Source organism: Phocoena phocoena, chromosome 11 (assembly GCF_963924675.1).
Source record: "Phocoena phocoena chromosome 11, mPhoPho1.1, whole genome shotgun sequence".
Lineage (NCBI taxonomy): Eukaryota > Metazoa > Chordata > Mammalia > Artiodactyla > Phocoenidae > Phocoena > Phocoena phocoena.
In genome coordinates, this window is record NC_089229.1 from 22,726,047 (window position 1) to 22,735,878 (window position 9,832).

A 9,832-nucleotide genomic window follows, 5' to 3' on the forward strand; every position below is an offset into this window, starting at 1 on the left:
TGCAAAAGGACAAAAAGTACCCCTGATTGCCAGGAAATCCTATTTCCCAATTTCTATATTTGTGGATTTTATATGTAATCAACTATGTCAGATAAAGAAAACCTTTACATCTATGGATTGATTCAAAAACTTAATGATTTAAAACAGAGGAATTTATTATGCACAGAAAAATGTGTCTTGTATTAAATATTTTTATTAAAAGAATGTTTCACTAACACATTGATAAGAAAACTAGGTTAGTTGTGAGGGATGTTTTGCTTTCATTTCAAATAACTAAATTTCTACTGCTACTACCAAGAGAACTGGCTTGGGCGTTGCAAAGTACTATACCAGAGACGCTCACTAGAGCAGGAGATTTGGGCAAGCAGGCTGGCGTCTTACCGAAAGTGCTGACACAGCCATAAGCCTGCAAAGATTTTTTTTTTTTTTTAAACTTCACAGTTTTAAAAAAAACATGTTAAACAAAAAATCTAGGGCTCCTGCTGTCAAGATTTCTGTCATGGAAACCTTGTTTGTTTGAGAAAGGTGTTAATAAAATTCTATTGCAAAAAAAAATTTTTTTTCTAGAAAAACACAAATACAAAAAAAAAAATAGAGATTCCAAAGTAATAAAACTCTTTTCTTGAAACAAAATAAATAAATAAATGTTTGCTTACTCTTTGATTAAGTAAAATTTACTTACATTTCATTAAGGTATTTTAATTTTTTTAATGTCTCTGTGGAGTATTTGTATGATACCATAATGTATATTTATGTAGAATCAAATTATATAAACAGTACCAATATCATTATAGAAAGATAACATTTTAATGTATATTGTTCTAACCAATCATATTGTGAATCATTTTGGAGTTCATTATAATAAGCGATATGGATAAATTGTGGGATTGTCTTAATTTTTTTTAATTAACCAATATTATTTTAAACCTGAGATTATCAGTTACATTCATCAGTTGGTGAGTTTTAAAGACAACTAAATTTTATTTCAAACTGACAAATGTATATGGTTTTAGTTCAGTGTTGGAGAATTTTAATACAATATTAAATTACTTGAACTGAACAGTTCCTTGTATATATTTTGCCTATTCACTGTCGATATGTATGTAGTAAATTGAGAGTAAAATAACCCTAAAATATGGTACCAAAAAGAAACTGTATAGGAGCAAAGTAAATAGTAGCTTTGCTGAAAAGGAAACATGTAAATATGCTTGGGCTTCCAGTTATAAATTTTGTAATTTTTGTCATTATTTATATCCTATAAAAAAACACACAAAATAAAATGGAAACTGTACAGCTGCTGGTGCTTGGCATCATTCTGTGAGCACCTTCCCACTTCCATTTAGGATAGAACCAAAGGCCTGGCCTTCTCAGCATCCATAGCTAAAGGGATTTTTTCATTTGGCAAAATTGAGAAAATTTGCTCATTTCCAAGTTCAGCCAGGCCTTTAAAGCTTGAATTTCAGCCATAAAGCCCCCATTGTCTTTAATGTTAAAGTGGGCTGTAAGGAAGAATTACCAAAACAGAAATTGGTAAAAGAGGGAGGACTACCAAACTAGATTACGTTTACAGGACAACATCTACCTGTTTGTCTTAGGCTGCCATAACAAAATACTGGGTGGCTTAAACAACAAATTTATTTCTCACAGTTCTGGAGGTCCTGGGAAGTCCAAGATCAAGGTGCCAGCAAGGTAGGTTTCATTCTAAGGCCCTTTTCTCCTGGCTTGGCTTGTTGGTGGCTGCTGTCTTGCTGTGTGCTCACATGAGCTCTCTGTGGTGTGTGTCTGCAGAGGGTGAGGGAGCATCAAGCTCTCTGGCTTCTCTTCTTATAAAGGCACTAATCCCATCATGAGGGCCCCACCCCCATGACCCCATCTTACCCTAATTATCTCCCAAAGGCCCATTTCCAAATACTCACCATGGAGCATTAGGACATCAACATATGGATTTTGAGGGGACACAGATTTTCCATAACAACACTCATTTTTCCTAAAACACATGTACCAGCTATGAGTCGAGTAATAAAAGGGTCATGTTAGAGACACACTGGAAAAATCAATGATTCACATTCCATATCCTGTGACTTTCAGCAAGAGATCTCCCCACTGCTGGATCCAAGTTACTCTCCAAAACACATGCCAAACCAATCACGGGGTGCTCCCAGCCTGACATGCAGAGGCCTAGGGCTTTGAACCTGAAAGGGCTAAAATCATCCAGAGATGGGGCAACATTCACAGAGGCAGAAGGGCAGGTTTCCTGAAGGAAGGTTTGGGCTGCAATTTTAGACAGTAATGCTTTGCCTGGGCTAATTCAGCCCCTTTTTTTTTTTTTTTTTTTTTGCTGCAGTACGCGGGCCTCTCACTGCTGGGGCCTCTCCCGTTGCGAAGCACAGGCTCCAGACGTGCAGGCTCAGCGGCCATGGCTCACGGGCCCAGCCGCTCCTGCGGCATGTGGGATCTTCCCACACCGGGGCACGAACCCGTGTCCCCTGCATCGGCAGGCAGACTCTCAACCACTGCGCCACCAGGGAAGCCCTTCAGCCCCTTTTTAATCTTTGCTAGCCACCAAGAGGTCAGCAATCCTCTTATTTATTATCTCTGTGGATCAATGCTTATTTGTATCAGTTATGATCCCAGCATGAAGTAGATGGCACACTCCAATTGGGAGAATTTAAGAGTTTAATAAGTAGAATACTAACAAAGGTCTTGGCAGCATGTAGGGAAACTAACCCTGGGCTGGTGTGGCCTGAAGGGAGTGGGAAAGGAGGCGGCTTGGGGAGGGGGCTTCCAGACAGGTGCTGTGGGCTTCAGAAAGGGATCAGTAATTTAAAAAACTCCCAGCAAACAAAAGTCCTAGACCAGATGGCTTCACAGGTGAATTCTACCAAACATTTAGAGTTAACGCCTATCCTTCTGAAACTATTCCAAAAAACTGCAGGGAAAGGAATACTTCTGAGCTCATTCTATGAGTCCACCATCACCCTGATACCAAAACCAGACAAAGATATCACAAAAAAAGAAAATTGCAGGCCAACATCACTGATGAATGTAGATACAAACATCCTCAACAAAATACTAGCAAAAATACCTCAACAAAATACAAATCCAACAATACATTAAAAGGATCATACACCATGACCAAGTGAGATTTATACCAGGGATACAAGGATTTTTCAATATCTGCAAATCAATCAATGTGGTACACCACACTCACAAATTGAAGGAAAACCATATGATCATCTCAACAGATGCAGGAAAAGCTTTTGATAAAATTCAACATCCATTTATGATAACTCTCCAGAAAGTGGGCAAAGAGGAAACATACCTCAACATAATAAAGGCCATACATGACAAATCCACAGCTAATATCATAGAGTAAGTCCCCTACATACGAACGAGTTCCATTCCAAGCGCACATCTGTAAGTCCAATTTGTTCATAAGTCCAACAAAGTTAGCCTAGGAACCCAACTAATACAATTGGCTATATAGTACTGTAATAGGCTTATAATACTTTTCACACAAATAATACATAAAAAACAAACAAAAAATAAAACATTTTTAATCTTACAGTACAGTACCTTGAAAAGTACAGTAGTACAGTACAACAGCTGGCATACGGGGGCTGGCATCGAGTCAACAGGCAAGAAGAATTACTGACTGGAGGAGGCGGAGGAGGTGGGAGATGGTAGAGCTGAAGGATCGTCAGCAATAGGAGACAGAGGGCAAGCTGCAACTTCATTCATGCCTGATGTTGATGGAACACATGTTTGCATCTTTGAAAGTTTGCAACTTGAAGGTTCATATGTAGGGGACTTACTGTACTCAATGGTGAAAAGCTGAAAGCATTCCCTCTAAGATCAGGAACAAGACAAGAATGCCCATTCTCACCACTTTTTTTCAACATAGTTTTGGAAGTCCTAGCCACAGCAATTAGACAAGAAAAAGAAGTAAAATGAATCCAAACTGGAAAGGAAGAAGTAACACTGTCACTGTGAAAACCACTAGAAAACTATTAGAGCTCATCAATGAATTTGGTAAAGTTGCAGGATACAGAATTAATATACAGAAAATTATTGCATTCCTATATACTAACAACAAAGTATCAGAAAGAGAAATTAAGGAAACAATCCCATTTACCATCACATCAAAAAGAATAAAATACCTAGGAATAAACCTACCTAAGGAGGCAAAAGACCTATACTCTGAAAACTGTAAGACACTGATGAGACTCCCAGATGTAGAGAAGAGACTTGTGGTTGCCAAGGGGTAGAGGGTTGGGGGAGGGATGGAGTGGGAGGTTGGGGTGAGCAGATGTAAGCTTTTATATACAGGATGGATAAACAACAAGGTCCTACTGTATAGCTCAAAGAACTATATTCAATATCCTATGATAAACCATAATGGAAAAGAATATTTAGAAAAAAGAATGTGGGCTTCCCTGGTGGCGCAGTGGTTAAGAATCTGCCTGCCAATGCAGCGGACATGGGTTCGATCCCTGGTCCAGGAAGATCCCACATGCCGTGGAGCAACTAAGCCCGTGCGCCACAACTACTGAGCCTACGCTCTAGAGCCCGCGAGCCACAACTACTGAAGCCCACATGCCTAGAGCCTGTGCTCTGCAACAAGAGAAGCCACCACAGTAAGAAGCCCGCACCCCGCAACAAAGAGTAGCCCCTGCTCGCCGCAACTAGAGAAAGCCCGTGTGCAGCAACGAAGACCCAACACAGGCAAAAATAAATAATTTTTTTTAAAAAGAGAAGACAAAAAAACTTAAAAAAAAATAAAAATGGGCTGAAGACCTAAATAGACATTTCTCCAAAGGAGACATACAGATGGCCAACAGGTACATGAAAAGATGTTCAGCATCACTAGTTATTAGAGAAATGCAAATCAAAACTACAATGAGGTATCATCTCACACCGGTCAGAATGGCCATCATCAAAAAGTCTCTAAATAATAAATGCTGGAGAGGATGTGGAGAAAAGGGAAACTGCTACACTGTTGCTGGGAATGTAAATTGGTACAATCACTATGGAGAACCGTATGAAAGTCCCCTAAAAAACTAAATATACAGTTACCATATTATCCAGCAATCCCATTCCTGGGCATATATCCAGAAAAGACAAGAACTCTAATTTAAAAGATAGATGCACCCCAATGTTCACAGCAGCACTATTTACAATAGCCAAGACATTGAAGCATCCTAAATGTCCACCAACAGATGAATGGATAAAGAAGATGTGGTACATATACACAATGGAATATTGGCCATTAAAAAAATGAAATAATGTCATTTGCAGCAATATGGATGGATCTAGAGATTATCATACTAAGCGCAGACAGAGAAAGACAGGTATCATATGATATCACATATATGGAATCCTAAAAAATGATACAAATGAACTTCTTTACAAAACAGAAACAGACTCACAGACATAGAAAACAAACTTATGGTTACCAAAGGGGAAAGGGATAAATTAGGAGTTTGGGATTAACAGATATGCACTACTATATATAAAACAAATAAACAACAAGGACCTGATGTATAGCATAGGGAACTATATTCAATATCTTGTAATAACGTACAATGAAAAAGAATCTGGAAAAAAATATATATATATGTATGAAACTGAATCACTTTGCTGTACACCTGAAACTAACACAATACTGTAAACCAACTAAACTTCAATTAAAAAAAAAAAATACCCTGATCTCACTCTGCACCATCCACCCTGCATTACCTAAACCCACTGGAAGCCATAGGGCAAGGAGCACATTGATTTGGTCTACACAAGGCACCTCCAGAACCACAACAGGGCAGGGAAGAGGGAGGAGGGAGGAGGGAGTCTGAGGGGCAAACAGAAGAGAGGCAGCCCTTGTACTGAAGGGATTTGCACCTCATTTTCTTGAAGGGGAAATTTGACACACTGGCAACTGAAATATCCATGGGGGTGGAGATCCTGGAATGTTAATATTATTCCAAAAAGGACTTCGATTCAATTACTCCATCTATTTTTTTTTCTTCTTAAATGATACTCTATGATAAATTTGGGTAAATGAACCCAATGAAAATTATGCCTAGTTAGTTCATTAATAAGTCATGGAAGTGATTTTTTTTCAAGACATACCAGATTTTCTGCTGGAATACTTGGGAATATTGCTGGTGCATAAAATGTTTGGATATGATGGGGCAGAAGACGGGCTTAGATAAAGAACACATGGCCACAGTCTCAAAAATCAGCGAAAATTCATACTTGGACCCCAAGCAGCATTGCTCCTAAGCTATTTCTGAAAAGAAAAGAAAATTTGATAAGTGGGCTAGCCTCCAGAGTTGTTCTTCCACAGAACTGGAATACAATAACCGTGTTCAGAAGTCTGTATGGAATGAAGCCTCTTTTTTGTTTTTTAAGACATTAAGTTTTTCAGTTCCTTTTTTTTTTTTTTTTTGCGGTACACGGGCCTCTCACTGTTGGGGCCTCTCCCGTTGTGGAGCACAGGCTCCGGACGCGCAGGCTCAGCGGCCATGGCTCATAGGCCCAGCCACTCCGTGGCATGTGGGATCTTTCCAGACCGGGGCACAAAGCCGTGTCCCTTGCATCGGCAGGCGGACTCTCAACCACTGCGCCACCAGGGAAGCCCTTCAGTTCCTTTTTTATACAAGCTATTCACTGAGTATGTTTCCTATGAAAATTAAGTAATATGACAGTTATAGACACATTTTCTTAAAAGTGGGTAACCAACCAACAAAGGCTGGCAGAGTCTACCTGCACCAAGGCTCCAACAGCCTCCCCCGCACTCCCTTCCAGCCATCCACACGCCCAGCTTGCCCCAGCAACAGGGTCCTGCTTCCCACAGAAACCAATTCCAAAGCAGGGAATTTCATTAGGTCTGTTGCCCAATCACCATCCGGCATCCTATGAGATTCCATTAATACTCAAATTTTTGCAGTGGAATTAACCCTAAGACTTTGGTGCTGACCCGGGAAATGCCGGTTCCACTTAACTGTTTCCTGTCTTGACCTCAAGCCAGTCTGCTGACCGAGAATTCACTCTGTGCTCACCGTGGCTCCATTTTACTTAGAGTCGCTAATGCAGAGATGATCATTCCCAACCCAACATGCTGCACTCTGTTGCTCATAAATAATCATAGCTACAAATTATCATCCAGACAGTTTTTGTTTTTCTCTCCAAAACCCCAGAGACCTATGTTTGTTTGTAAGAGCTTCATGGGCATTTAACTTCCCAAGCATAGTTAATGACTAATGATATAAAGACTTACACACACGTCAGACTGAGATAGAGAGTCTCCATTTAACGGCTCCAGTAGGGTCACTCCAGCTGAGGGTGGCAGTACAGCCGCTGAGGTTTTCAGACAGCCGAGGAGCACACATGTCACTTCGCAAGCCCAGAGCATCTTGCAAGTCCTGCCATACTGGAAAACTCGGAGTGATGTCTCAGCACCCGGTAAGAGCAAGCTGAGATGGAGCTGCTCTTAGCAACTTGAAGTCAGTTCACAACATGGTAATAAAAGCCATTCAAAAGTATCCATATTCAATACTCAATTGTCCTCTGGATGTCTCGGTGCTTCAATCAAATGCCCAACAGCTGCTCCCCAGGGAGCGTGCAGTTCTCCCTCTTGTTGCCTCTCGTCAATAAGACATATGAGGGACTTGCCTGGTAGTGCAGTGGTTAAGAATCTGCCTGCCAATGCAGGGGACACGGGTTCGAGCCCTGGTTTGGGAAGATCCCACATGCCGCAGAGCAACTAAGCCCGTGCACCACAACTACTGAGCCTGCACTCTAGAGCCTGTGAGCCACAATTACTGAGCCCACGCGCCCAGAGCCTGTGCTCCAGAAGAGAAGCCACTGCAATAAGAAGCCCAAGCACCGCAACGAAGAGTAGGCCCCACTCGCTACAATTAGAGAAAGCCCACGTGCAGCAATGAAGACCCAATGCAGCCCAAAATAAATAAATAAAAATAAAGACAGGGGCTTCCCTGGTGACGCAGTGGTTAAGAATCCACCTGCCATGGGCTTCCCTGGTGGCACAGTGGTTGAGAGTCCGCCTGCCGATGCAGGGGACGCGGGTTCGTGCCCCGGTCCAGGAAGATCCCACATGCCACGGAGCGGCTGGACCTGTGAGCCATGGCCGCTGAGCCTGTGCGTCCGGAGCCTGTGCTCCGCAACGGGAGAGGCCACAACAGTGAGAGGCCCGTGTACCGCAAAAAAAAAAAAAAAAAAAAAAAAAAAAAAGAATCCACCTGCCAATGCAGGGGACACAGGTTCGAGCCCTGGTCCGGGAAGATCCCACATGCTGTGGAGCAACTAAGCCCGTGCGCCGCGAATACTAAGCCTGCACTATAGAGCCCGTGAACCACAACTACTGAAGCCCGCGTGCCTAGAGCCCTTGCTCCACAACAAGAGAAGCCACCACAACGAGAAGCCCGCACATCGCAACAAAGAGTAGCCCCCACTCACCACAACTAGAGAAAGCCCGCACACAGCAACAAAGACCCAATGCAGCCAAAAATAAATAAATATTTTTTTTAAAAATGCGTGCACAGTTTTCTCAGAGAAGAACAAAAACCAAAAAGCCCAACATGCTAGTGTTGGGTCAGGGGAGACTGGGAAGGAGGAAAGGCACAGGAAATTCAGGAATCCTGTTTTAGCAGACCATCTCTGGGGTGCGCCCTTGGCAGGGAGAGGGAAGACTGCAAACTCAGATACCTTCAGGCCACACAGGTGACATGAGTGAAGGTGGACTGTGATGATCCACGCATCCACCATCTCAGGGGGCGGCCGATGCTCAGTTCCAGCTGATGGCTCCCAGGAAGAAAAGACGACCCTGGCTCAATAGATTTTCTAAGGAATCAGGATTTTTATGTGAAACCACCAGATTTTCAAATGCTGGCAACAAGTTCAGTGTTTTTTCAAAAATTAAGTGTGGGCCAAACAAAACTCCTCTGTGGACTGGGCCTGGTCCATGAATCACCTGTCTGTGCCTTTCTGAGATTCCACCAAACTTCAACAATCTTCCACCTTGGTTTCTAGTTATTAGAGGAGGTACGGTGGGTGGCTAGGGCTAGGGGATGGAAGAGACAGGGATGCAGGGGTCACTGACATTTGCTGAACTGTTCTTATATACTTGGTTTGTTTATGGGAGTATCAGGAGCTGAATTCAGGGACTAGTAGCAAAGACCAGAGATAAGAGTCTCTTAAAACAAGGGAGAGGTTGAATATTTTCTCATGTAACATGAACTTCAGAGATAAATAGTACAGGGCTGGAATGGTAGCTCCACAGTTGTCATCAAAATCCCAAGCTCCTTCTGTATTTCTGCTCTGCCACCCTTAGCTTGTGGCATCCATCTACAAGGTCACCTCATGGGCACAAAATGGCTGTTAGACCATCATTCAGCGAATCCACATTCCAGGCAGGAAAAAAGATGGTAAGGAATGAAGGGCTCCTGCCTCCCAACTGAGTAAGGCAAGCTTTTAGGAGCTTTCCTGGAAGCTTCACCCTACAAGTTCTGCTTACATCTGCTACCTCTAGATAAGCAATTGGAAAATGTAGCTGTTGTTGATTTTAGCTGAGCACACTGCAGCTCCCAACAATACAGCAGTTGTTAGTGAGGAAAAGGGAGAGACTGGATATTAGGATGGCCACCAACAGTATCTGCCACAAAACAACAACAACAAAAAAAACCAGTATCTGTCACAATGGGAATGTCACAGCACTAGGTAAAAGGTGAAAGCAAACAGACACAGGTGAGACACCTGAACAGAGAAAACAGTGACTGGAGGAGGAACTGGTAATACTGGTAATACTCCAACCTTG